Genomic DNA, 26606 nt, shown 5'->3' with positions numbered 1-26606 from the left:
ATGAGACTTAACAGTGGACGCCCGTCATTGGGCGGATGTCAAAACCCACAGAATGAACCACAGGGAGACCTGAGCACAAGTTGCAGGTTTGGGCTACGAGGAATGAGTCACCGCGGGTGGTCAGTTATAGAAAAGGCGCCACATGAAGGCAAGACGTCAACAGGGAGGAGTGTGTGCCAAAGCCCCACTGGGGATGGGAACTTCACAAGCCAACTGCTCCCCTCTTCTGTAAACTGAAAGCCAGAAAAGCACCAGGTCTAAAAACCTTAAAGACCATTCTCACCTTGTAAGGTCCTGAGAAATGGGGTTGCAGCAGGGTTCGGCTCAGGAGGGAACGTCAGCACCCTCAAGCCAGTGGGAAGAAAGCTCACAGGCATGTGCCCTGGAGTGGGGACCCAGTGCTGGGAACATCCCACCCTGAGGCAGGAGAGGATTCTGGGCAGGCGACAGGATACAGGGCAGGAGCTGAAGGAGCATGGGTTCCATTCATGGCTCAGGATCTAGGTTGGAAACAGTCGCAGGCCTGGAGGCAGCCTGAGAGTTGGCCCAGCGTGCACGCCCAGTTTGGCTCCGGCCCAGCTGGGGAGAGCCATCCTTCGCGCGTGCCCCTGGTGCAGGTAGCTGTATTATTTGCAGTGAAAGCTTTGGAAACTAGGCCTAGAGGGAGAAGGGATGTCTTCAGAACTGTGCTGCACTTAACCAGCAGCACACCCTCCTGGCTTCTCCACGACGGGGCAGTCAATCAAGTGTCGTTTTGAAGGGCGCAATAAGCACAATTCATTTGGCAAACATGTATTGAGCGCCCACTGTGTGCTCACTGCTCTTCCAGCTGCTAGAGCTTGTGGCAATTAGGAGGTGATGTCAGAAGCGGCTGGACGGAGCCTCTGGGTAAGAAAGGACACGTGCGCCCCATGGATCCTGGGGGTGCGTGCTAATGGCTGCTGCCAGGTGTTGGCCACAGTGGTCTGGATGGCCCTGGCCCTGCTCGACCAGATACTCGTTTATGGCTTTTACTGCTGGTTTCATGAAGCACAGCAGCAAGCCAGTTGCCCCGCCAGAAAGCTGAGCATGCAGACCCCAGGGGCTGACCGAAACAGTCAGCGGAATCCAATTCAGCTTTGAAAACCCATGTGCTCGCGGGTTCTCCCTGCTGGGGATTCAGAGGGATTTGAGACCCTGTACGGGCTCCTTCTGTGGTGAGCGTTTACTCTGATTGCAAGGTCAACAGCTCCCAGGAGAGAGGCCTGAATACCACTTGTGGGTTTCCATTTCTCTCCACGTGTGATATGCTGGGAACCGGGCTTTGTCCCACTGAGCCTCTCTCTTGGGGACCAGCCTCCTGCCTAGAGCTCCGTGCTCCTGCATGGCAACCCTCCCTGCAGAAGAGCCTCAGCAGCTTCAGTCAGCCAAGGCAGCCTGTAGGGCTCTGCTCTGCACCCAGGCTGTCATGGCTATGAAGTTACCTAGTTTCCTGTGTCTCAGTCTCCCCACCTGCAAAATGGGAATTATATAGATACTGATGCTTAGGAGGATGCATGATGCAACGTGTGCAATAAATGAATGAAACTGGCCAAGAGAACAGAGCAGAGAACGCTGCTCATCTCCAGAGCATTTTTGGAAAAGAAAAGAGGAGGAGAAATGAGAGCCAGCCCACAGGGGGCTGAGTTTGGCATGGCTCTCACATCTGAAGCTCAAGCCGGGTCCTTAGGCTCTTGCTGGTCACTGCCTGTGGCAGATCTCATGCTGCCTTCTCTTTCCTGGCCTCCCCTGGCCTTGCCTGCTTCCACTGAGACACCCACTGGCCTCTAGGACTTTAGGAAACCTCAGCTAAGGGACTGGATTTGCTCTTTGCTGTCAGATATTCACAGTCAACCGGTTGACCAGGGCAGGCAACTGAAGTACAGGGCAGAGGGGGATCTGCAGGAGAAGAGGGGGATCTGCAGTTCAGGAGGGGGATCTGCAGGAGAAGAGGGGGATCTGCAGGTCAAGAGGGGGATCTGCAGGGCAGGAGGGGGATCTGCAGGAGAAGAGGGGGATCTGCAGGTCAAGAGGGGGATCTGCAGGAGAAGAGGGGGATCTGCAGGGCAGGAGGGGGATCTGCAGGGCAGGAGGGGGATATGCAGGAGAAGAGGGGGATCTGCACGTAGGAGGGGATCTGCAGGGCAGGAGGGGGATCTGCAGGGAAGGAGGGCCTTTTGGTGCAGTCTACTGGCACTTCCCGCCTGCAGCCCCTCCCCAGGCCACTGCCCCGCCATCGCTGTGGCCGCCCCGCCTCTCATGACCACGATGGCAGCTGGCTCCTAACTCAGCCTATGAGACAGGCTGGAGAGAGCTCTCCACCCACCACCCCTTCCTGGTCTCTCATCTTCCCTGCCTATCCCGGCTCTGGGCTTTCCCAGCACCCTTCCGAGAAGTCCGAGAACGTTCTACACTCCAATCTCAAAGGGTCCTCACGATTCCTCAGGGCAGTGGGCAGGGAACCCTCCTCTGGACAGAACCTGGGCAAGGTGCCCAGGTGAACTGTGAAGTGGGCTGCCCCAGCTCAGCGACTCCCCTGGGGTCAGAGTGATTCCCGCCATCTGATGACGGCCCCCGACTCCTCCATCTTGTCCCACCAGCTAGGGTCCGAGAGAGGGCCAGCTTAGAGCTGCACCCTGGGTTTGGAACATCTCGGGCGGCCTCTGGGGAAGCGAGGGCAGGAGTAGGTTGGGGGTCCGGCCTGCCTCTTATCTTCCCTCCCACCAGAACCCAGAACAGCCTGTGCTGTGTGTGTGTCAGGTTGAAAAGCAGAGCGTGGAACTCGTCCCTACCTTTGAAAACATCACAGAGTCAAAGGCAACGCTTCCAGCCTGAACTGAACACCACTGGGTAACACAAGCGACTGGAAACACGAGGCCGGCCGCTATGGCGCTTGAAAAGCAGATTGATCCGAGGAGCAGGAGCGCTAGCCAGCAAGGCCCCTGCACGGCGAGCAAGTTCCCCTTTCAACTAAAGGGCCAGTGAAGGTCAGGCGTGGGGAGATCTTGAAGGAGGGTCGTCCTCGGGAAAAGAAAAGCAAAAATAATGATTGGGATTCTGACATGGACATTGAATTCAATACTTGGCGGGCCAGTTAGCAGCCATGTTGGGGCGATGGAGTCGCTCTTCCTCTCTGCGGTGGTGGGCACGCTAGGTCAGGCATCCATGCTGATCTGTGACAATGAGGCAACGGGCCTTGAGAAAGAGGCCATGACAGGGAACCAAGAGAAGAGAGCAGAGCTGACCACAGCCCATTAGGCCCCAGCATGCCATCCGCCGACTCCAGCTCACCCTTCCTGGGAGGGACACCTGCCCCGCAGAGCACGAGTGGAGCCGATCCCCGTCCAGCCTGGGCCTCAACAGCGTGCAACCCATCTTTGCTGCTCCCTCTTGGCACCATTTCTGATCTGCAGGTTCATGTTGCTAAGTGAGTCTCAAAGGAGGAAGAAAGGAGAAATACTGCAAATAATAACAATAAAATAAAAAGTGGGGCAAGAGGGCAGTGTTAGGTCAGGGGAGGATCCCCCAGTCCACTGTGCGTGTCAACAGAGGCACCGTGAGTCAGATTTTGATAAGGCTCCCATGATTCCGCGGGAGGACGAAACACCTCACAGTGAGCCTGAGCCGTCAGCAGGGTGGTGACGGAGCCTCTGTGACAGCTGCCCCGGACGTGGCTGAAGAACTAGCACTGCTCTGGCTTGGCCCGAGCTCATCCGTGTCTAAGTGAGTGAGGGAGCCGAGCTGCCACCAGCAACTCCTTGGGACCTGGGCTGCGAATCGCCTCCTTCTCTTCCAATCGTGGAGTCAAAGGTGGGGGGCTCTGATTTCCCTTTCACTACGTCCCTCAAAATGCCATTGCTGTGGTGCAGCTCCATTAGCTACACCAGCCCCTCACTGAGGGCCCACCCAGCAGGTGCTGACAGTTTGGGCTAAGAGGAGTGTGCCCGTTGCTACGATGCCCGATGCCCCCTGTCCCACAGACTCAGAAGCGACTCACGGCATAGGGCTTACTGCTCAACTGCCATCCCCAGCCAGCAGCGTCACTGACGGGAGCCATCAGGAAGGCGGGGCTTGGGCCCCACCCAGGCCTGCCAAGTGTGTGTTTCAGCAAGACCCCTGGGAGACCGTGAGCTCCTTAGAATTTGAGAATCTATGCTGGAGTGCAGGCAAGGGCAGCCAGTGTGCCTCAGTTGCTTGCAATCAGATAACCACCATCTCAGTTGCCAGAGACCCAGCCCAAGACTGTGTACCAAGGAGGCAGAAGGTCGCAGAGGCCAGCCATCTAGGGACAGCTCACACGGGCAAAGCATCCCTATCAAGCAGGGATCTGGGGCCTGCCTGTAGGACAGGTGTCCTTATTTTCCACCCTAACCACTGAAATGCCTCAAGAGAGCCCCACCGAGAGGGTGCACCTGCACAGGAGGACCTCGGGAAGGCCATGAGGAACTCAGGGTTGGAGTCCCCGCTGTTGTCTCCCCCGGGGCCTCCTGGTCTCCACAGGCCAGCGAGTCTCCTTTTACTTAGCACCTGGTAATTGCATAATGTGTCCCCACTGCCCTGTTAAAGGGCTCCCTGCCATGCTGTTCACCTGAGCAGAGATGATAGAGGTGGCACAAGGTCGGCAGAGGAGGAAATGGATGTGGGGTAATGTGCTTTTACGTGACGGTCAACAGGTGGCTTTATTTTACTACAGAGACCTACCCCTGGCAGGCTGCCACTTGGAATGACCATGACGCCAATGCTTTCCTTTGGCCGTTCAGGGTCAGAGGAGCCCCGGGGGCCAAGGTACTTCAGCAGTGCGGGGGTGCAGGTCGCCCCCCTTTCTGCTCATGCTTGGGCTAACCCTATAAGCAAAATAGTAAAACATAAAAAACAGGGAGGGGCAGATCTTCTTGCAAAAGAAAAGCACACTTCCTTTCTTTCTTGAAATAGGCAATCCGCTCCTTGCACACCAGAGGTGCCTGTTCCTTTGTGTAGAATGGCCACCGAGACATCCTGTCTACTTCAAAGTTCACATAGCCTCGGTGCAAATGCAGAATGCGATCTCGTAGCGCCTGGGGGAAATAATGCCTTCAGAACAACCGTTCCAATCGGTGACAAACCTTAGGAGTATCTGGACATGTCTCCTTCTGAATGATTGTCAAAAGTCAAAGACTGCAGCTGCTCGGTCCACCTGGGTGTCCTGGGTTTGTGGTCCGGGGGCAGCGAGGCTCTGAAGGTCGTCTCTGCTGGTTGTCTGTTGAAGGTGTATGTTGTGTGTGCTTTGAAGGAGGCAGGCAGATTCAATGTAAATTAACTTTAACATTCAAAGATGATGGTTCATGATTTATTTTCAAAATAGTGTATCTGTGAAAAATTAAGAGCCACAAGGATCCAATTATCTCAATGGCAGTCTAATTTATGTGGCATGAAGTACTTTAAAAAAGTCGGGAGGTGTGTTTAGTAAGGCTAAATTGGTGTCGTCTTGCTGGGTCACAGCTTGAAGTCTATCTGAACGATGTGGATCTCATTAAACATCATCGACTTAAAACCACTTTGGTGATGAGAAAGACAAAGATGAAGCTCAAGGCCCTTTGGAAGTTTCCTCTGTCCACAGACACAGCCTCCAGGAGCCTCCGTGGTCTCTCTAACACAGATGGTGCAGGCAGGCGGGTGGCCGGGTGGGCCCCATCCCGCGTCCCCTGCAACCTGCCTGTCGCCAGGAGGTTCAGACCACCAAGCCCTCCCTCCCAGAGCCTGCGGTCCTGGCGGCACGCTGGTATTGATTTTGGGAAGGCGCTCTGAAGTCGATCAATAGCTGTTGGCAACTGAAATCTTCAGATATTTGTTAAAGAACCAGATTGTCATGTTTCTGTGGGCAGAGAGGGTGGCGGGCGCTCAGTTACCTGATTAAACAACGCCTGGCTGGACTGTTGTTGCTAAGTGTCGGGTCAGCACGGGGCCCATGTTTACTGTGATTACTCTAAACAGGAGCAAGCTGCATTGACCTGTCCCTTTGGCACCTGCATAGTGAAGGAAATTTGTCATTTGCTAGTTTAAAAGCATTTCTGCCATCTAATGAGGTCTGCAGACAGAAGGGGCTTCAAGCTGGAACCTGCAACAACAAAAACGAAATTATGCATCAGTTGTGGGAGGTGAAGACTTGGGAGCAGGGGGGGTCTCCCGAGCGTACCTGGTATACTCCGGGGGCTGGAAGACCATGGAGCCGTTAGGCTGCCGTGCTGTATGGCACCTCTGAGCCCCGCAGACACACAAAGATCACCCTTTCCCATGGGCACTGTGCAGGGTGGCACCGGACCTTGCCTTCACCCCATTAGCTCCATCACACAGCGACACAGAGATGCAGGATTCACAGTGGGCTTGTGCACTCAGCTCACTAGTGAGAGAGCAGTCAGACCACCCGCCTCTCACCGTCCACCTTCTTGGAGTGTGTGCGGGAAGCACTGGCTAAGGTACAGTTCTCTTTCATCATCAGTTTGCAGGACTGACGGACCCTCTGGATTCTCTGAGAGGCAGGTTTGCTGGGGACAGTACAGCTTCAGCTGCAGGGGCAGCCAGGGGAGTACCCAGAAGAGAGCTGAGTTCAGTTAAAGATAGACAGGTAAGGAGAAAAGTTACTCTTCTGGAGTCAAGCACAACACCCAGAAATCTGTGGCTGTACTCAGAATTCTCAGATTAATACTTAATTTTTCATTATTTGTTATGACTTGTGGATTCTCTGAACCCAGCCTGCTGGAGAGAGGAGGCATTTGTTGCTCTGTTTTATTTATGAAATTTTCAAAAATAAAGAGGGGAGCTGGCAATACCACCATCATCAAGAATTCACCAACCTTCATTCATTTTCACATTTGGCTGGGGTTCCGCGGGGCCTCGGCTCTGGGGGCTCCTGGTTGGTGGCATGGTGCGTGTTCCCACCTCCTTGCTGTCCCCTGACATCTCAGCCTAGCTGTCACCAGCTCCCCGGCCTTGCCTGTCCAGGCTCATCCGAGCACCAGACTGGTGCCATCTCCATCGGGAGACAGAGCAGGGTCTCAGCATCTCACTGGCTTTCTTCACAGCTCTCATCATTTTGACTTCTATGTCTGAGTGTCCCCTGCCTCCCCCAGAGGAGGGCGTCCCACCATGGAGGAATCGAAGGGATCTCGTCCCTGCATTCACGCCCAGACCCTCGGCAGAGAAACGCGCCAGCTGCTTGGTGGCTCTAGCAAACACATGTCCCGAGAGGCCTGGAGACCACGAAGCAGGGGACCCTCTCAAGGGAGCGGTGATGGCCTCTGGCAGCTGGCAGGTGAAGAGGTCAGAGAAGAAGAGAAGATGATGAGGAGAAGTAAAGTTCTGTCAGACTGGGCGCTGGACTCTCGGCTGGGCGTCTCTGCCGAGCGCTGTGGGGTGACGTCAGGCATCACCTTCCGCTGCGCTGGGCTCAAGAGCATGGAGCAGCTGCGCCAGCCATACCGGGTCCTGAGGGTGGGCTTGGTCCTGCAGAGGGAACAGGGTCGGGTGGCTCTGACCTGGGTGTCCCTGGACAGGACTGGGCTCCCTCTGAGGAAAGCTTTACCCTGCCTTCCTCTCATCGTCTCCAGGGTCCTCTGAGCTGGGTTTCTCCATGACCAAGGCCAACGGGTAAGACGGCGCTGGGGCCCTTGGGCCCTCCTCAACCAGGACCAGATCCTTTCCTGGGAAGCCTGAAGGGTTCCACGCTTGGGGTCTGCACTTCTGCTCATGCCACCCTCCGGTTTGGTGGGCTGTTTTGCTATTAGTACTATTTTCAGTACCGGGGATTGAACCCAGGGGCTCACGCGTGCTGGGAAAGTGCTCTGGCCGGCTGCATCCCCGGCCCTTTCTGTTCTTTTCTTTTCGTTTTTAAATTTTATTTTGAGACCATCTTTCTAAGTTGCCCAGTCTGGCATTGAACTTCGGATCCTCCTGCCTCAGCCTCCATAGTCTCTGGGACTATGGGAATGGGCTGCCATGCCCAAATGTATGTTACAGACCATTGTAAGTGTGGAGAGACTTCCACATTCTCAGGCATCGCTTTCCCTCCGCTGGAATAAAGATTCCGGCATTATGTTTTTGTGTTTGATTTCTTTTCTAGACGCTACATAACAGGAATCTTCTGGAAGCATCGTCTACCTGCAAGAGGGGTCTCATTGGCACAGCAAGTGGCACAGCAAGGTAAGTGCGATTTGGTCTTCAGAGCGAGGACAGGGAGCCCTTTCTGGCGGGGAGACAGGTGCTGGCAGAACCGCAGGCGCAGGCGGCGGCAGGTTTCCCGCCTGTGGGGTGGGGCCGTTCACGGGTGCATAACTAAAACGGTCTCCACTTAGACTGAGCGGTGCTCACGCAACTGAGAGTTTACTAACTACCTCTTCATTGTGCAGTTCCAATGCGTGGGTTTTATATTTCAAAATCGCGTCTCCATCCCTATGCCATAAAATGTGCATTACTACAGAGTTTCCTCCTCTAAGGCTGCGTGGGTGACAAGCCTACCGGGACCACAGGGTGGCGGGGGTGGGGGAAGGGCACGTTCTCAACTGAAAAGCAAGATGCCTTTACCACGAGACGGCCCAAATGCAGAGTGACCACAGGTCATTTGAACTGTTACTCCTGCAGTGCAAGATGGTCCCAAAGGAACGATCCACATGCCTCAAACTTGAACTGCACCAGTCTAGACCAGTCTAGACCAGTCTAGAGCTGCATCTGCCCTGAGCCGCACATGTGAGGGGCTTGTCTCACAGCTTCCTGTGGCAACCACTGCCCATGGGCCACTTATGTTGGCAGAGCAGCCATCAGAATGTCCCCCGGCTGGGGTCTCCCACGAACGAAACAGCACATGTGGCATGCAGTGCTCCACACACTAGCTCACTCCGGGCAGAGCCGCTGACTCCGGGCAGAGCCGCAGACTCCTGGCCAGGGTGCCATCTCATCCCTCACAGCTCACCTCAGAGGCCAGGCTGGACATCACTGCGACTGTAGGGGCCCATCGTCTTTTGCATCTGTGCCACGGGCCACCCAGAGTACTTGAGCAGACTGTGATTTTTTGTGACCAGAACAGAACTGTCCTTGGCTGTATCCAGAGCTGTCCATCCTCCCTCTATCTTTAGGGACTGCAGCAGTGACCTGCATGGCCTAATTTCCACAGCCTCAGGGACCCACCTTCACCAAGGACACAGCCAGCATCCAGTCAGTGAGAGGCAGCGATCTTCGCACCTGGGGATAGGTAGAGACCTCCCGGCAGAGGCTTGCTAATTTATTTATGAGATTTCAGCTGTGCCGTGTCTTATGTCCTTAGGGCGCAGAGATGACTTTAACGTGCATGATTAAAATGTGCATCAGGAATCAAAGAGCAAGGTCAGGAGCTGTGGGTGCAAGTCACTCGTTCTTGGACGTGACGTGGGGTCACCGCTGAGCTCTGTAACTTTTATTCTAGAGGGTTTTTTAAAGAGAATTTTAGCCCTAAAGAAATGCTATGAAATATTGGAGTATCCAAATGTCCTTCACCCCGTTTCCCCTTAAGTCACCGTCTTCCATCACCATTGAACGTGATGCAGTGTTATTACCTGCAACACAGAACTTTTTTGAATCCTCACAGTTTCCCCAGGAACGTTCTTTTTCTGTTCCAGGATCCTTTCCTGGACCCCAAATGCATGTACTCATCTTGTGTCCTTTGTCCCCTCCAGTCTGGGACCGTCCCTCAGTCTTTCCTTGCGATTCATGAACTTCATGCTTTGCAAGAATTTTCGTCAGTTATTTTGTAGAAAACACTGGACCTGGAGTTCGTCTGGTGCTTTCTCAGGATCAGAGGAAGGCCGCGTGCCGCTGGGAGGGACAGCCTGGAAGTCACCACCTTCTGGGCGTTCCCCCGTGCCACCCTGTCTCCCGTTGCCGGAAGTGCCACGAGGCGCCTGTTGAGTGGACACACGGGCCCAGCTCCGGCAGGCGGGTGGCAGGACTCCTCCGAGGCAGGAGCCGCGTGCCAGCTGGGGAGACAAGCATGGGTGAAGGCAGGGCGGACGCGTGGCGGCCAGCCCCACTGCCGGGAGCCCTCTCTGGACCACCTTCCCCCCAGGACATGAGGGGCCAAGGCCCTGGGCTCTCGGGCTCGTCCCCTGGCCCACTGCCCCAGACACCCTCACCTTCTGTGGTCCGTTTCCCACGGTAACAACACACCTGAGGCTCGGGCCACATAAAGGAGGGCTTGTGTGGCCCAGGCCGAGGCTCAGGAGCGTGGGCCTGGCACCACCTGGGCTGGGGAGGCCTCCTTGACCGCGTCCCATGGAGGATGGCGTCTGACAGGAGTGCAGTGAGCAGGAGCCGTCACCAGGGGAGCCGGTGAGTGGGGAGGGGCCACATTAATCCCTTCTGAGGACAGTACCAGGCGAGGTGGCCTCTCCTGAGGGTCCCGCCACCGCAGAGAGCAGGCCTCCACCACGTGGACCTGGGGACTCGCTGCTTCCCGGCCGTAGTGCCTGGCAGCTGCTCCTGTCCTGCGGAGGAGGCGGGAGTATGGACTGGGCCACGGAGGGGAGAAGACCCCACCAGGGTTCTTCCGGCTGCCCCTTGATTTGCCCTAAGAATGGCTCAAACGCTGGCCTCGCCTGGGCTGCTGGGCGAGCCCTCCACGACCATCAGTGTGGGCTGGATTCCGTCTTCCTTCCTTCCTTTGTTTTCTTTTTTTTTTTTCTTCCTCCAACTGAACATAAGTTAAGGTCTCCAAACAGAGAAATTGATCCAGGATTTCATTTTCCTCCTCTGCTGTTAGGCTTTATGAGGATCCAAGTGGTTGCTGCAGAAACTTTTGACAGGCCCAGCAGTCTGGCAAATTAAATCTTCCAGCCCAAGCCAGTCCTGACCTGGAGCTTCCGCAGGACCCCGGTGCTGGTTGGTTCATGGTCTCTTCCTGATAGGGTGTCCGTTTTGCTCCCCGTGGGGTGGGTTAAATAATACAAAGGCTGAAAACAAAACAAGTGCATATCACAGGCAGCCCACAGCTGCCATTGCTTTTTGATTACAGAGGAAAGAAAGGGAACCTCGAGGAAAGACGCCCTTGGGGAAGAAAAAGAAAGAAAAGTGGAGAGGGAAACAGGGGTCTCCCGAAGGCAGCCCGAGCCAGTTCTGCCAAGGAAGGTACTTGCAGACCACAGCCGGGTTCCCTGCCATCCTTCTGGGCAGGAGAGACCCGGGCGTGTTGCATTATGGATGGAGAACAGGCCTGGATAACACGAGACTCCCCTGACCTGCCGGGTGCAGACTGACCTCACCCCGCCCACGCTGATTTCCCCTCAGTCTGCAGAGCACACTTCTTTCCTCCACGTCTGCACTGTCCTTCCTCAGCAGAGCTGGGGCACAGACTGCACTGTGCTGGGGCCAAGGCCAGGGCCAGGGCCGAGCTCCTCTTTCCTGCAACGCATCTCAACTGCCCACCGCTGGCCCTGTCGGGAGGGCTGGAACCCCTTGCTGGGCTTGGACGGGAAGGCGGGAGTCAGGGTCAGAGCAGGCAGACCAGATCAAGCCTCACTTCTGAGTTCTGCTCTATGTTGTGCCTGACAAGCACATGCTCTTATTCACTGGCAATAATTTTTTTTAACAATAATGACCCATTTTTATTTAAGTTTTTGATATTTGGTTCCACATAGATTATTATTTTTATTTTTTTTTATTTTCACAGACTGCATTTTGATTCACCGTACACAAATGGGGTACATCATTTTGTTTCTATGGTTGTGCATGATGTCGATTCACACCACTCATGTAATTATACATGCACAGGGAGGGTGGTATGAAAAATGGTGGGATGAGACTGGTAATAATTTTAAAACTAAAATATTTCATGTAAAAATCTGAATGTCAAGTCATCTGGAAAAATGGCAGCACCCCGTCTCTCTGGGCTCCCACGTGGAAGCAGGTGGGCTGAGAGGCAGCCTCCACCCACAGGGCTCCGTCCACCCTCCGCTGATGGCCTCCCCGAGAGCTGGGTTCGTCGTGGTTGGTCCTCCTGAAGCAGCCTTCCTTGACTTCACTCCCAGGAGGCACCTGCCACCGGGAGCCTCCTGCAGGGAGCGACACTCTGGGTGGGGTGGCAGAGAGGAGTGGGCGTGGGAGGGCGGCTGGGGGCGGGGCCAGAGCTTCACTGCTGAAGACCAGGATCCGAGGATTCGCTTAAAGAGAGGAGCTAGAGCAGGCTCAAGGTCGCCAGTACAGAATGTCACTCAAACGGGGAGACAGTGTGGCAGGCCACCGGGCACGTGGTCTCCACCCGACCACCCCTGCTCTGTGAGGCTGGGACGGTCACTCTGGGGAAGCCTCTGTTTCCCTTCTGTAAAATAAGGACAGTGACGGAATCTGCCCCCCCCCCAAGTTCTTATGAGGACAGTTCGAGTACTTCTGCAAACAGAGGTGCCGCCGGTGGGTGCTGGCCGGGTGGTTTTCTGGTCTCAACCCTCAGTGAAGGGGTTGAAGGGCGCTGGACTCCCAGGACGTGGCTCCTTCTCTGAGCACGAGGCAGTTTCGTTCCACAACAGGTAGGGTGAGCTCCTGTCCCCCCCAGGCTCTGGCCCTCAGGCAGGCACGCAGCAGCGAGTGTGCGCTGCCTTCTGGAAGTGATTCAGGTCCAGCACCGTGGGAGGGGCAGTCCTTGCACACTCACGTGACACACAGCAGGAGGTCCCCGCAAAGCTGCAAGCCCCACGCCTCTCTCCCCTGCCCCTCTCTGCTGGGATCCACCTGCCACGGGGGCTGGACACCTCAGGTTTCCCCACCAGTTATGGAAGAGGCTGCTCGGTAGCCAGCCTGACACAAAGCAAGTTCTCAGCAAAGGTTTCTGGAGGCCCTGCCACACGCAGGACGCGAGGTCAGAGGTGTGGGGACGTGGCGCTTGCTCTTCCTTGAGCTTCCAGACTAGGCCCAGGGGCCAGCTTCCTACCCCGTGGCAGCACGCAGCACGGAGGCGTAGCGCTGGTCATGGTGTGCTTGGGTGGAACGGCAGGGCCATGTTGCTCCTGTCTGCCTGGCTTGCACCTTGGGGGCTGCCCCTCCCCATATCACTCCAGGGACTGTGGCTCAGAGCCTGACTCAGGATGGACATATGACCAGGTCTGGTTCATTGTGGACCTGCCACCCTTAGGAGCTAAGGGGCATCTGATGGCTGGACCTCCACCGTCCCTACTATGAGCTCTCTGAGCAGAAGACAGGGCCATGGTCAGTGGCAAGCAGGGAAGAAATAAAGGAACTTGTGGCAGAGAGGCACTCGGCACCCTTTGATGACAGAACGGGGCCATTCATGGTGCCCAGGACACCTACCTGGTGTGTGACCTTGCTCCCTCCAGAGAGCTCGCTCCTGAGCAGAGCAGGAGGAGAGCCGTCCCTTGAGCCCAGGCTCTGCTGCCGAATCCCAGCAGGGAGTGTGTGAAGGACATGGCATAAGGTGACTTCAGGAGGTCACGCCTCACACAGCCCCTCCCCTCCAGACCGGTGACCTGCTTCTAACCAATGGAATAGGGTGAAGGAGTTTTGCAGATGCAATTAAGGCCTCTATTCAGGGGACTGTGACTTAATCAGGGGGAGTATCCCCAGTGGGCCTGACCTAATCAAGTGATGGTCCTCACCCAACATCAGAGACACACTGTCCTCCTGGCCACGTAGAGCGAGCGGCCCAGCTGTGCTGAGAACTGCCCACGGGAGGAACACCTTCTCAGAGCTGAAGGCCTCGGCCCTGCGACTGCGAGGAGCTGAACTCTGTTAACAAGTGGATGGAGGTGGAAGAGGACCCCTGCTCACCAGCGGGGTGGCACCTGAACAGCAAGCCGGGGGACCAGCACCAGCGAGGTCCTGCCTGCTCCTAGAAACTCTGTGGACTAAGGGGCCCCCAGTGCCCTGTGGGCCGGCAAGTCTCCTGCTTGCTCCCCGTGTTCCCAAGATGTGCTCTTGGGGCCGTCTCCCCCTGCCTCCCCGGGACACCTCCGCCTGGCTAGGCCACCATGTCCTCAGCCGTCTCAGGAGCTGCGTTCCTGCGCAGCCCGCGGATAAACCCTGCCGATTCCTTCCTCAGATGGTCAGTCACACCACCCTCCAAAGCCTCCTGCTCACTGCACTGTTTAAGTGAAAGAGCTAAATAAAGGAGACCTGCGTTTTTCATTCCTAATTCTTAGATAATTACAGATACACCGACTTCTTTCATAATCCTGGATTAGCTCTAATGGAGACGGCTCACCTCCTCTCTACGGACTCTTGACTCCGCGGCCCACCGCTGGTGCCAGGGGTTGAGCCGCAGGCAGGATGTGGCTGGCGCTCTCTCCCCGGCAGGCAGCGCTCTCTGAAAGCGCCTTCTAGGCTTCGTGCCGCGCTTCCCCGGCGGCCGTGCCCAGGACGGGCTCCATGCCCCTTCACAGGGCCGTGAGCCGGTGCTCTGAGCTGCACTCAGCCTGGTTTCCCACGCCCTCCCCTTTCGCTCTCCCAGAGGGGTTCTCGGTGGGCACCAGTAGAACCCTCAGGCTGCCTCCGTCTGTGGGCTCTTCTTCAGATGTTCCAGCGAATCACAAGGAGACAAGGACTGACCCCGGTGGGGTCTGCTAAGAGTGGACCCAGCTGCGTGCACAGCTGGCACCCAAGGGCACCATCTTCAACACGGTGGACACAGCTCGGCGTTCAGGCTGCAGAGACAGACACGGGGGCTGAGCCCCAGTGCTGCCCTTGGAGCTCCGTGGCCTGCTCTGTGACTCAGTTTCCTCCCCTTCACACGGCTAGTGCCCAGGCTTTCCAGAGGACAAGAGGAGTTCGTGTGGCCAAGCGCTTAGAATCCGCGAGCCCGGAAGAGCCGTGGGTTTTGCAGCCACCAGCTACCATCACAGATGCAGGCTGTCATTGCCACATTGTCTTTGTTTTTGTAAGAGGGATGTTGCTGAAATGGATACCACAAGTGATTTCCTGATTTCCCCGTTCGCCCGCTGGCTCATCCGTGCCCCAGTGCTGTTTCTACGTTCCGGTGACAGTGCAGTGATGGGGTAAGCTGTCTGCTTCCTGCAGCACGTTTCTGGTGTGGGACAAGGCTCGGGGTCACTTGCCCTGACTTAAGCCTGCCAACCCCAAGTCTGGTCCCCTGTGTGCTGAGTGGCGAGACACTGCAGCTGCTTTTTAAGGGTTCTGGACGTACATCACACAGGTGAGGTTGGTGGGGACGTGGGCCAGCTCTGCTTGTGTCAGCCTCTGCTGAGCAGCCACATCTCTCTCTTCACCCGGCTTTCTTGGGACTTCAGAATCTCGGCCAGTCCTGGATTCTGTGCAGAGGAATATGTAACCAGCAGATTTGGAATCTTCCTGTTCCCTGCTGTAACCTCATCTGGGTGTCATCTGAGCACAGCAGGCTATCCGTGGCCAGCGGCTGCCGTGTGCAGGTAAGTCCCTGCGTTCACTGCACCTGTTCTGGTGGTGGGAGATGCAGGGCCCGTTGCTCCAGCCAGGCAGGTCACCAGGAACGCCTGACTGAGAAGGATGTCCACCAGCCACCACCCGGCAGTGCCCTTGGCTCCTGCACACTGCCTTCAGCCAAACATTCATCTGATTTTTATGGCAGCGACTCTTCCATCTTAGAGAATGGGATTATCTATGCTACACCCACTTGGTGCAGATAATCAAATTACATGTTTTCTTTCTTCTTCAAATTTAATCGGAGGCGGCATCTGTCTGCCCGAGCTGAGACAAACTTGCTTAGCGCCACCCATTAAGTAGAGGTGGCTTCTCCAGCACACAGAGGATTTCAGAACCTCAATTAATTATCCATCCATCCCGATCAGGTGCCCAAGACACCAGAAATCGCATCCAAGGAAACGTGTTAAGTGGCCATCTCTGGCATGCTGTTGACTTCTCTTGATCTGAATAAAGTGTTAGACTGAAAAGTAAAACGAAGCCTATGGTGACTCAGAGCTCACTCTTAATGGTGAGTGACACCGTGCTTCTCGCCCAGGGAGGGGCTTCTTCCCAGGGGACTTTGGCCACTTTGGGAGTCAGTTTTTTGTTTTTATAACCAGGAGGTTCATGTGCCATTGGTACCTGGTGGATGGAGACCAGATGCTCCTCCACATCCTGAAAAGGACAGGACAGCCCCGTGGAGAGGAATGATCCAGCCCCGAACGTCAGTGGTGCTGACTGAGACCCCATTGCGAGGTCGATGTGGGGGCTCAGCAGTTCACTTTCACAGACCACAAACCGCCCTGGCCTGGCCAGCTTACAAGGCCGTGGGCATAACTGGGAGAGGAATGTGTGAACGCACCGATGGAGGGTCTTGAGCCACGAGCTGTCCAACTAGAAATCATGGGGAAGCTTTCTCTGTACAGTACGCAGACCTTAACTCCATTTTTGTGTACTACATGTAACTATCATGACAGTGAACGTGAAAGACAAGGATTATTTGAACCGTCAGTCGTCCTTTCCATCCAATGGGGATGCAGCCCGAGCTAGTTGTGGGAACCAAGGACTGTGTGCCTGGTGTGCCTGGGGCCAGTGGCCAGCTGAAGGTCGCAGCTGGAAGCCGCTACTCCCTCTTCATGGGACACACTTGACCCAGTGAGCCCTGCAGCATGGCCCGCGTTGGCAGACCGCAGAGGGGCCAGGGAGGGCAGGCCCCTGTCTCAGCCCATGTGTCATTGGCAGCAGGGCCGATGAACTCTGCTTTTGTTCCACTTGAACACTCACGGACATGTCAAGTTCAAATCCAGCTCCTTTTCCAGCCATAAGACTCCAAAGGCCCCAAGGAAGACTCTGAGTGTCATGCTCAGACACAGGGACCTCCCCACCATGCTGGACAGACTTCTGCCACTACAACAAGCACGTGAGATAATCAGTTTGTGGAGAGAAACGGTTTATTCTGATGTCCACTCCAGTCTGGAGGCGTGCCATCCCCAGGCATGTCCTGGAAACACAACCTGGAGGGTCTCATCGTCGAGCAAACATCCCCGAGGCGGGCTAGCCAGCGGCACCATGCTGCATGGGGAACCAGGTTCACTCATCTTTATTTTCTATGAAAGAACCAAGAGAGTGTCGCACACGTGAGCCCCGGCCCACACAGGGCCAGGTGGTCCTTCACCTGCGCGCCCTGCACTGGAAGGTCCTGGGGCAGTAACAGAGGCAGAGCCGCCTCCTCCCGAGAGAAGGCGGCCTCCTGGAACCTCCCGCAGGGCTGCCCGCAGCTGCTTCACGGTTAACATCCTTCCCACGGGTACAGGCCGCTCTGAGAGCTGCCGTGTGTGAGTGACCCAGTGCAGGTTCTAGCCAGCGTCCTCGGGTGTCACGCACCACACACACTTGCAGTCCACACCCTCACGTGGCGGGCGGCACAGAACATTGCTGACAGCAGCGTCACTCGAACACATGAGTGACAGGGCAGCTGCGTCAGCAGGTAAGGGCTTCTCAGGTCCAGTGAAGCCCAGTGGGACCCTCTTTGTATGTGCGCTGTCGTTGGTCGACCGGGTGTTCCATCAATCGCGGCTGTCGCTGTGATCCTGTGGAGAGTCCAGGAGAGCAGGGGCGTGCCCAGCCCGCAAAGCCTCTGCCTCCAGAGGTCCCGGCAGCGCCGTAGGCCAGGGCTCTCGAGGGCAGAGGGAGCAGCGACCAGGGGCAGCCCCAACCTCTCCAAGGCCTTGGGGGCGCAGAGCTAGGGTTTTCTCAGACTGCCTGACGTGCAGTCCCAGCCTTACCTGAGGCAAGGCTGCCTGGAGCAGGTGTGCTGGATTCAAAGTCCAGCAGGGTACCCAGAAGGGCAGTCTATGGCTCTGAGCCCGACTCTGAAGGTAGCCACCATACCTGACAGTCAAGTGTGCCACCTGATGGGCAGGGTCCAGCCCAGAGCCCAGCCCCCGTCAGCGTCAGTGTCATGGTGGCCACAAGGCTGGCCGGTCACCACGGCGACTGCCCAGGTGCTGCAGGACATTTGCTGTTGGGAGCCTCAGTGTGCACAGGACAGAAGGGCCATCGGGTGTTGAGTCCACGGTACCTCGGAGCCAGCAGAACTCCAGGACCTCCGGGGAACGACTGGTTCTCCGGGTCCTCGGTACCTCGGAGCCACAGAACTCGAGGACCTCCAAGGAGCAGCTGGTTCTCAGGGTCCTGGCTTCAGCTGCTGGGACGCCTGTGCAGTTGGACCCTCCAGGGCATGACGCAGGCACACCCCGAATCACCTGCCCGATGCATCTGTGCAGCTTTCCCACGGACGGGGAAACAAGACCACCTCTGTTTCACACTTGAGGTGCAATTTTTCGGTCTTCTAGCTCCAACACAGTAGCGTCTGTTATTTGGCCACCACTAGGAAAGGCCAGAACGGCACTTCTCCACGCAGGATGGATTCCTGTCAGCGCAACAGCAGGGTGACCTGAAGCAGCCTGATTTCCGTAATCCCACCAACCTACCGATGCATAGGGTCGTGTCTAAGTACAGCAGGATCGGGGCACAGTGACAGACACAGGCAGTTAGCGCCGGGGCCTCAAAGCTGATTGGAGAGCGGCACACTCTTGTGTGATCTCTCCTTTCTTAGACTAGACTGGCCAACTGCAGCAGCACATGCAGAGGAGAGCGTGCCCCCGAAGTCCAGCCTGGCTGGGCTGTGCGCGCCCTTCTCTGTGCAGACCACTGAGGGTGTTTCACTCTTTGTTCACGATGCTGCTGTCCCACATCAGAGGACCATTCTAGAGTCACAGCCAGGATGCTGACATTGTCTCCCCTCCCACAGCACGAGCTCACCCAGAGGACGTCACATCTAAGGCCCGTGGACAGTCTGCGTCTTCCTTCTGCTGACTCTGCCTGTGAGTGACAACTCAGGGCCACTTCTACAGGCACCAGGCGTGGCCTTGACTGGGGACTCCTGTGGCATTACAGTCACATCCACATAAAAGGAGCCCGAGGTGGCACCTGTTTTCCAATCCCAACTCTGCTGAATTCTACTTTTCCCATCTCATTTAAAACTACGTTGAGATTTTCTTCAAAAGAGAGGGACATACTGGCCACTAAGCACAGAATTACACAACCAAGTGTCAGGGTTGAGGTCTAGTGACCTTGGAGGTCACTGCACAGGGTCACTTTGTGCTGGTGGTTTTCACGAGATCTGCTGTGTGGAGGGGCTCTCCCGGGGGCTAGGGCAGGACACTGGAGGGAGGACAAGGCTTCGCTGTGGGGTCCCCCTGGGGTGCCTCCTCACAGTTTGGACTGCTACTTGATATCATTTGTGGGTCTCCCCAAAAGCTCAGGAAAGTCCCCAAGAGATCCAGGTTCAGGCCACCCAAATGCGAAGTTGCTCCTGGTGTGAAGTTGCTGACTGAGCCACTGGGACTCTCTCCATGTGGGACACCGGAGAACACGGAGGCTTCCCAGAGCTCATTCTGAGCCCAGAATGCACGGCGGGCATCCATCAGGTGCTTGGCATACGAAGAACAGGAGTCCATTCGAGCTTGTCATGGTGAGGCAGGGCCTCTCGCAGGCTCTGTGAAGGCTGCCTTTGAGGAAATCGTCCAGCACTGCAACGGCCCGTAAAAGTGAACTAAGAGTGAAGTAGCCCAGAACCGTGTGTCTTGGAGGGTTTTGGACGTCACGGGTCCTCAGGGTAATAAAACCCAGGCTGTGGCGTCACTGTTCCCAGCAGTCAGGCGGGCGTCACGGCAAGGCGTCGAGGGGCTACGTGGGCTGGAGGACGTGGCACGTTATTCTCACAAGGTGAGTGGCGCAGGGTGAATCCTTGGGGTCCCAGCCAGAAGGCCACCAGGGAGTTGAGCTACCCTGAGTGGCATCGCACGCTTGCCACACCCGGCGCCCAGCCTGAGCGAGCCAAGGTTTTGGTGTCCCTGCGAGGAAGGCTGCCTGAAGACAGGCTCCACAGTGCCAGCTCTGGCCAGCTCAGCTCCGCTCCTGCCCCTTGACCAGCAGCAAATGCCCTCTCGCCCAATAAGGGACACTGAGTCAGGCAGCAGCAGAGGACGCAGTCAGCTGATGCTAACCTGTGCCTCACTTGCCCTTCCCACACCCAGGAAAGGCTTTGGGGAAGAGTCTTCCCCATAGGAGGGTAAAGGTCTCTTCTCGTCTCTGCACAGCCCTTTCCTTCCATTTACCATTTAGAGTATGAATTCCAGTTTGGTTTACAAGAAGAAATGGCAAGTGATTGTAGCCCCGGTGGTTGAACCGCAGCCTCCCTCAGCTGGGCGTTCCTGATTGCTCGTCGAGCGCCCTGGGCTGGTGCTGGTGGCGGGTCACTTTCCTTCGCTCTGACTTCAATTGCTTTGAAGTGGCGTCAGGTGAACTGGGGGGTAGAGAGTAAGGAAAAACAAATACGGGCAAATAGAGGTGTGGCAAAGGTGCCAAGAGAGAACACGGGTCATTCACATTGTGCCCTTTTATTTCAGTATCTGCTGAGACCAAAAAATAGTGCTGCATTTAAAAAAGTGGGCTTGAAGGTTTAAAGACCTGCACTAGGCAGAAGTCCCGGAAGCTCTGTAAGGGCACGGGATCCTCCCCGCACACGCCCCAAGGGGCCTTGCATTTCCCTGTAAGTGACTCTTTGGTGTCATCAACTCTTCCTTAGCCACTTGGAGGTAAGGCGCTTTCTCCCCAGTGGGGCCGCAGTGCTGCCTGGAACCTGGGCCCCTCCCCTAATCCTGCCTCTGCTCCGAGGCCCAGCTGCTCCCCAAATGTCCAACCTCGAGGCATGCTCATATCTGGGGCCTGCTTGGAGGAAAAAAGGGACCTCCTCTCCTCCCTGGGGACTGTGAATCACAGCGCCTCTGGAATCGCACATTCTGATCTGGAACCCTAACCGGATCTGCTCTTTTCCCGCCCAGGATTCCCAGCCTGGACACTGATGATAGTGGACTGACATCAGACTGGATGATTCTCTGTGGTAGGAGCTGTTCTGTGCTTCGTAGGGTGTTTAGCAACATCCCTGGTCTCTGTCCACTAGAAGACACCCTTGTGATAATCAAAGCCTCTGCGGACATGCCAGGTGTGCTCTGCCAGATGGTCACCCCAGGCACAGCCATTGCCTGGTTCCTATTCAGAATGCACCTTAAAACCACACGTTAGTGCCTTGTACTGTTTCATTATTTGTTTTATTGTTTAATGAAAAATCGAGTTCTTTCAATCTCTAAGTTTTCATTCCAAATTTCAAGAGAAAGGAAAACACAAAAACTTTGTAAACTTGGCACACCAAAAACCAGTAACCATTATGCCATATGGGTTTATGTCTGGGTACAGAGTTTTCACAAATCTATCTCAGATTCAAATGTACAAAAATATCTGCCTAATGATATGTAGTTTCCGAGTAAACACTTCATTTTTCTTCTAAATGAGCATTCAGTTTATAGGAAGGGAAAACTAATGTATTTTTCAGCTGCCAGAAACAATCTCCATGGTATTCGGAGACCTTTGCTGATTATGTTTTAGCTACATAATGTTTACATTATTCAAACAAAAAATACCAAAATGATGCGCGTATGGATCGCCTGGGATTTGCTTGCAACGTCTGGCTTTCGAATCCAGTTTTCGTGCTGGATGGTAAAGTGAAGGAGGGAACATCTTGAGAAACACACAGAACTGAAGAGTCTCATCTCACAAACCAGAGTCCTAGCAGGAGTGGAGACCTGCAGACGGAGGATGCACAGCAGCGTTACGAAGGGAAAGTCCTTGAATGTGCCTGACCTGGGGAGTCCTTGCTGGACGCATCATGTGGGTCAACCTGAGCGACATGGGGGCCACTCACAGCCCTCACTAGAGAAGGCAGCAGTCCCAGGGACACGAGAGGGCCCTGATGAGACTGGGGAGTCAAGGGGGTAGGGGGAGGGAAGAGCAGGCCAGAGGTGAGATCCGCTAGGGACCAGGAATGAAGATTCCCTGACAGAAGGCAGGACGAGGACAGCTCCCCGGGAAGACACTCCCAGGAGCCAGAGAGGTCTTTCTGCCCAGACCGTTTCCCTGCAGAGCTGCGTCCCAGCCTTCTGGATCATTCTGGAGTGAGATCAGAATTCCAAACAAGTCCAGGATGACAGTGAAAATGTGTGGAGAATTCCAGCCATGGGGGAGCTATCCCAACTCGGAAGAGTGCACCCCTGCTGAACGACGTCTACGCCCGAAAACACCTGCGCTGGTTCTCAGCGCTGCTCTCCTCATATTTGTGGAAATCCCAGTTTTTACGAGGAGTGATTGGTTGATTGATTTATGTCTTCTGAGAAGCCAAGGAGGTCAGCTGAAACCAGGAAAGAAGCAAGAGGAGTAGGAGGAGTTCATCTTCAAACAGCATTCACCACATAACTGGGCAGCCTTAACCACATCCAGCGCCGGGCCGAATACTTCATTATGTCTTTTAGTTGAATTCTGTGTCTTGCTAGCTCTACAAGCCCATGCACTTCTTTTAACCTCTTTGGGTCGCCAGTGCATCCTGATCCTCTGGTATCTGCAGCATGTGACATACAATACACTCAATTTCCCCTCATTTTTGCTCTCCTCAAGCAGATCCTCGTTCCCGGCCCTGCATTTCAGCTCATGGACTTACTTGTCCAAGTGTGTGCTGCTTCTCTCTGTGCCGTGGTCTCTCTTAGTTTATTGTTGACATTCACTCCACTGTTGTGAAGCCAGGTATTTGGTGCACACAGCCTCAGGTATTTCAGATTCCTGATGAATCATCCTTTTCGACCATGTCATGACCTCCTTGTCCTTAAACTCCCTTTCACCCTCGAGGCCCTCCTGTCTGACTCACGTGCAGTGTTTACAGTTTACCTCTTTTAAATTTTTACTTATTTTTATTTTTACAGAATGCATTTTGATTCATTGCACACAAATGGGGTACAACTTTTCATTTCTATGGTTGTACATGCTGTAGATTCACACCATTTGTGTACTCATACATGAATGTAGGGCAGTGATATTTGTCACATTCCACTATCTTTCTTTCCCCTGCCCACTCCCCTCCCCTCATTTTCCTCTATACAATACAAAATTCCTTCATTCATCCCTTATCCCCCACCCACCCCCCATTATGTATGATCATCCACTTAGAGAAAACATTAGGCCTTTGGTGTTTTGGGATTGGTTTATCTCACTTAGCAGGATATTCTCCAACTCCATCTGTTTACCTACAAATGCCATAATTTTATTTTTCTTTATGACTAATATTCCATTGTGTATATACACCAGTTTCTTTATCCATTCATCCGTTGAAGGGCATCTGTTGTAGGTTGGTTCTACAATCTAGCTATTGTGAATTGAGCTGCTATGAACATTGATGTGGCTGCGTCACTGTAGTGTGCTGATTTTAAGTCCTTTGGGTATAAACTGAGGAGTGGGATAGCTGGGTCAAATGGTGGTTCCCTTCCAAGTTGTCTGAGGAATCTCCATACTGCTTTCCAGAGTGGCTGCACCAATTTGCAACTCCACCAGCAATGTACGTGTGTACCTTTTTCCCCACATCCACGTCAACACTTATTATTGCTTTTATTCCTGATAATTGCATTCTAATTGGAGTGAGATGAAATCTTAGGGTGATTTTGACTTGCATTTCTCTAATTACTAGAGATGTTCAAGATTTTTTCATGTGTTCGTTGATCACTTATATATCTTCTTCTGTGAAGTGTCTGCCCATTTCCTTAGCCCATTTATTGATTGGATTTATCTTTTAAAGTTCCTTTACTTCCAGTCTTGTTGGACCTCCAGTTTTAGCCCATTCTTTTGTAAACAGCATGTTGTTGGACTTTATGAAATCCAATGTGAGCTTTTTATTAACCTTTAGTCAAACAGAGCAACCTACTTTTGCTTTTTGGTTTTAAACTTTGGATTTGATTGCATGACCTTAATGTGTTGGTGACTTTTCTCCTTCCCAGGGCATAATAAATTGCTGAGTAGGCTTCCTTGCTTTTTTTTCAAACCTTTCATCAGATTTGGAAGTTTTGTCCTTTATTTCTATCTCTTTATTGGTAAAACTTTGAAGTCTGACGTTATTCAATTTCCAACATCTAAAATAGTAAATATTTAATCTCGTTTGTAAAGGACAGGTCAACCTTAGAACCCCATCATTCCTCCAGCCCCTTGGGCCTCCTGTGCTCTGGTTCCTTCCGAGGTCCCCACATAGATGCCTTCCCAGCAGGCAGCACCATGATGTAAAGAGGAAAAAGAAGAACCAGGAGCTTTGAGAGCAGGAGGGCAAAACAAGAAGGCTGAAAATATGTCTAGAAAGATTTCAGGCATGACCACCAGGGGATCTGGAGAATCAGTAATTAGAAAGATAATGTCTCACATGGTCCCGGAACGGAAGGACAGAAAGCTACTCACTGAAGAAGCACCCTGAACCTGGAGCAGCACGGATACTACAAATCCCAATTAATCTGACATCTGAAATAGCACAAAGCTGATTTCACCAAGGAAATCTCAAAAGCAATCATAGTAAAAAAGGGAAATGTAAAAAGAAACAGCGACATGTTTCTAGAAGATGGTTTTTCATTAAGCCCAAAGGAGCTGGAAGAAAAGAGGCCCAAACTTCTGATCGCTAAGTGATGGAGACCCATCAGTCCCCACCCAGATGTGCTACTGATGGAGAGTGGGGAGATGAGGGACCTTTCGGACACGAAGAAACCCAGACTCTTACATTTACGGGTCATCGTTAGAAGAATGATGAAGGGATTTGATTTTTCAGGTCATCCATGTACTGCTTTGGTTGCAAATCAAATCTGAAATCTCAATGGACTAAAAAGAAGGTGTGTGTCCTTTGTCCTTGGCCTGAGTCACTGACTTGAAGAGGGCCAGCCAGACTTATTTCAGGGCTCAAATGAAGTGCACTGTAGTTTGGGCCACTTTCTCTTTCAATTCGCACAAGAGAAACACACATGAAATGGTCTTAAATGAATAATTTCCAGACCATCCCCAGGAAACCATCATGTGTACACACGGAGAGGGTGCACAAGCAGGCCTATTGCTGCATCTTTTAACATCGAAAAATGGAAAGCAATTTTTTAAAAAAATCAATTAGGAAATGGGTGAAATTTGAGGTAAATGATGCAATTCTCCAGAGCAGAAGTCTTCAACTTCAGCTGACCTAGAGCATCTAAAATATTTACTCTCTGGCCCCGTGAGAGATGGTTTTCCAACCCTGCTATAGAGAACTAAAATGCATTCATGCAGGTGTGTCTGAAAGGTATAAAATTTTAATATGTTATGGAGGAAGAAGCAAGATTTGCAAGGGTACGTGCAAGATGATACCTTCTATTTTAAGTAGATATAAAACAAAACAATGACACGGGTTTGTTCAACATGGACAAAAGAAGACAGAAGCCCAGAGGAAAGAGCTGCGGACTTCAGAGCCCAGGTAGCGGGCTGGCAGAGAGGGCGGGAGGCCCATGTTAGTGGCACATCAGCCTGTGTGGCCCTCCCAAGTCTCGACGGGAAGGCTTGTTAAAGCTCTGTTTTTATGAATAATTTAGAATCAAAAACTATCTGATACAGCAGTAGCAAAAAAGGTCACGTCTTGGTAGGAAGGTAGGCTAAGAACGTGAGTCAAGTTCAAGGACTGTGGGGTGGACAGGTCCTGAATGGGGTTGAACACACAGGAGCGTCAGGCAGGGGTCACGTTCAGCTCTGATTATGTTAGGATGGCACCTCTTGGAGTCAGGACGTGGGAATAGGACCTCGCCACGTTCTACCTGTCGGTTGGGCACTGTGCTGCTGACGGCTCTGGGTCCCCACCCTCAACCCCACACAAAGGCCTGACAGCAAACTCTTCAAGGGCCACTTCCCTGTCTGTTTCCACCTCTGCCTCCCTAGCACCTGTCACTGTACCTCAGATCAACCTACCTGGCCTGGAATAAATATAAGCCTCTATGTTCTTTGCGATGAGCCTAAAATATTGATTTTAGAAATGTCAGCTATGCAGGAAAAAGTACACAACAGCCACCTGGTGCTTTTCATCCCCAAAGTTTAGCACTCCCGCGACTCTCAAGGCAGGCAGACTCAACAGAAGAATAGAAACAAGACCTCCACTTCCCCATTTGGGAGCGAGTGTTAGGAGACATTTTAATGCCAAACGGGTCAATCAGGGGATAATTGCCTCTGATAGACACTCCAGAAATCAGAAACATTCCCCATGTAGAGCTGAGTGCCACTTGAGGAGATGACAGCCTTCCTCGCCTTTGAAAGCATCCAAGGCAGCCAGAGCATCCACTCCCGACCCAGCTCACAACCCAGCACCGGTCTCCCAGCCTGGAATGCAGACAGCAGCCGCGGGAGGAGCCTGAGGGTAAGTCAGAGGCTCAGACCCGCCGCCCCTCAACCAGGAGCACAGGGCCCTAGCCAGGCCCAGAGGTCCCCCTGCTGCAGAGCCAGCCAGGCAGCTGTAGACAGGCTGGGTCTGGGGCCTTGCAGCGCCTCTGTGGGACTCAAGGGGTGCCTTTCCCCCTCCTCACTCCCACCAAAACTCTCCTGTGGGTTGACTTCAAACTTCACAACAAATTGCACAAAGTACCTGCGAAAGCTAATACTTTATTTTTCCAGATCAAACATTAACACCTAATTAGAATTAATGCAAGCAGTTACTTGGCCCAGAGCAGAGAAGAGAAGCAGAGGGACCATCGTGAAGCGAG

This window comes from Sciurus carolinensis, chromosome 2, assembly GCF_902686445.1.
Source record: "Sciurus carolinensis chromosome 2, mSciCar1.2, whole genome shotgun sequence".
NCBI lineage: Eukaryota > Metazoa > Chordata > Mammalia > Rodentia > Sciuridae > Sciurus > Sciurus carolinensis.
Note: the sequence above shows the minus strand (reverse complement) of the source record.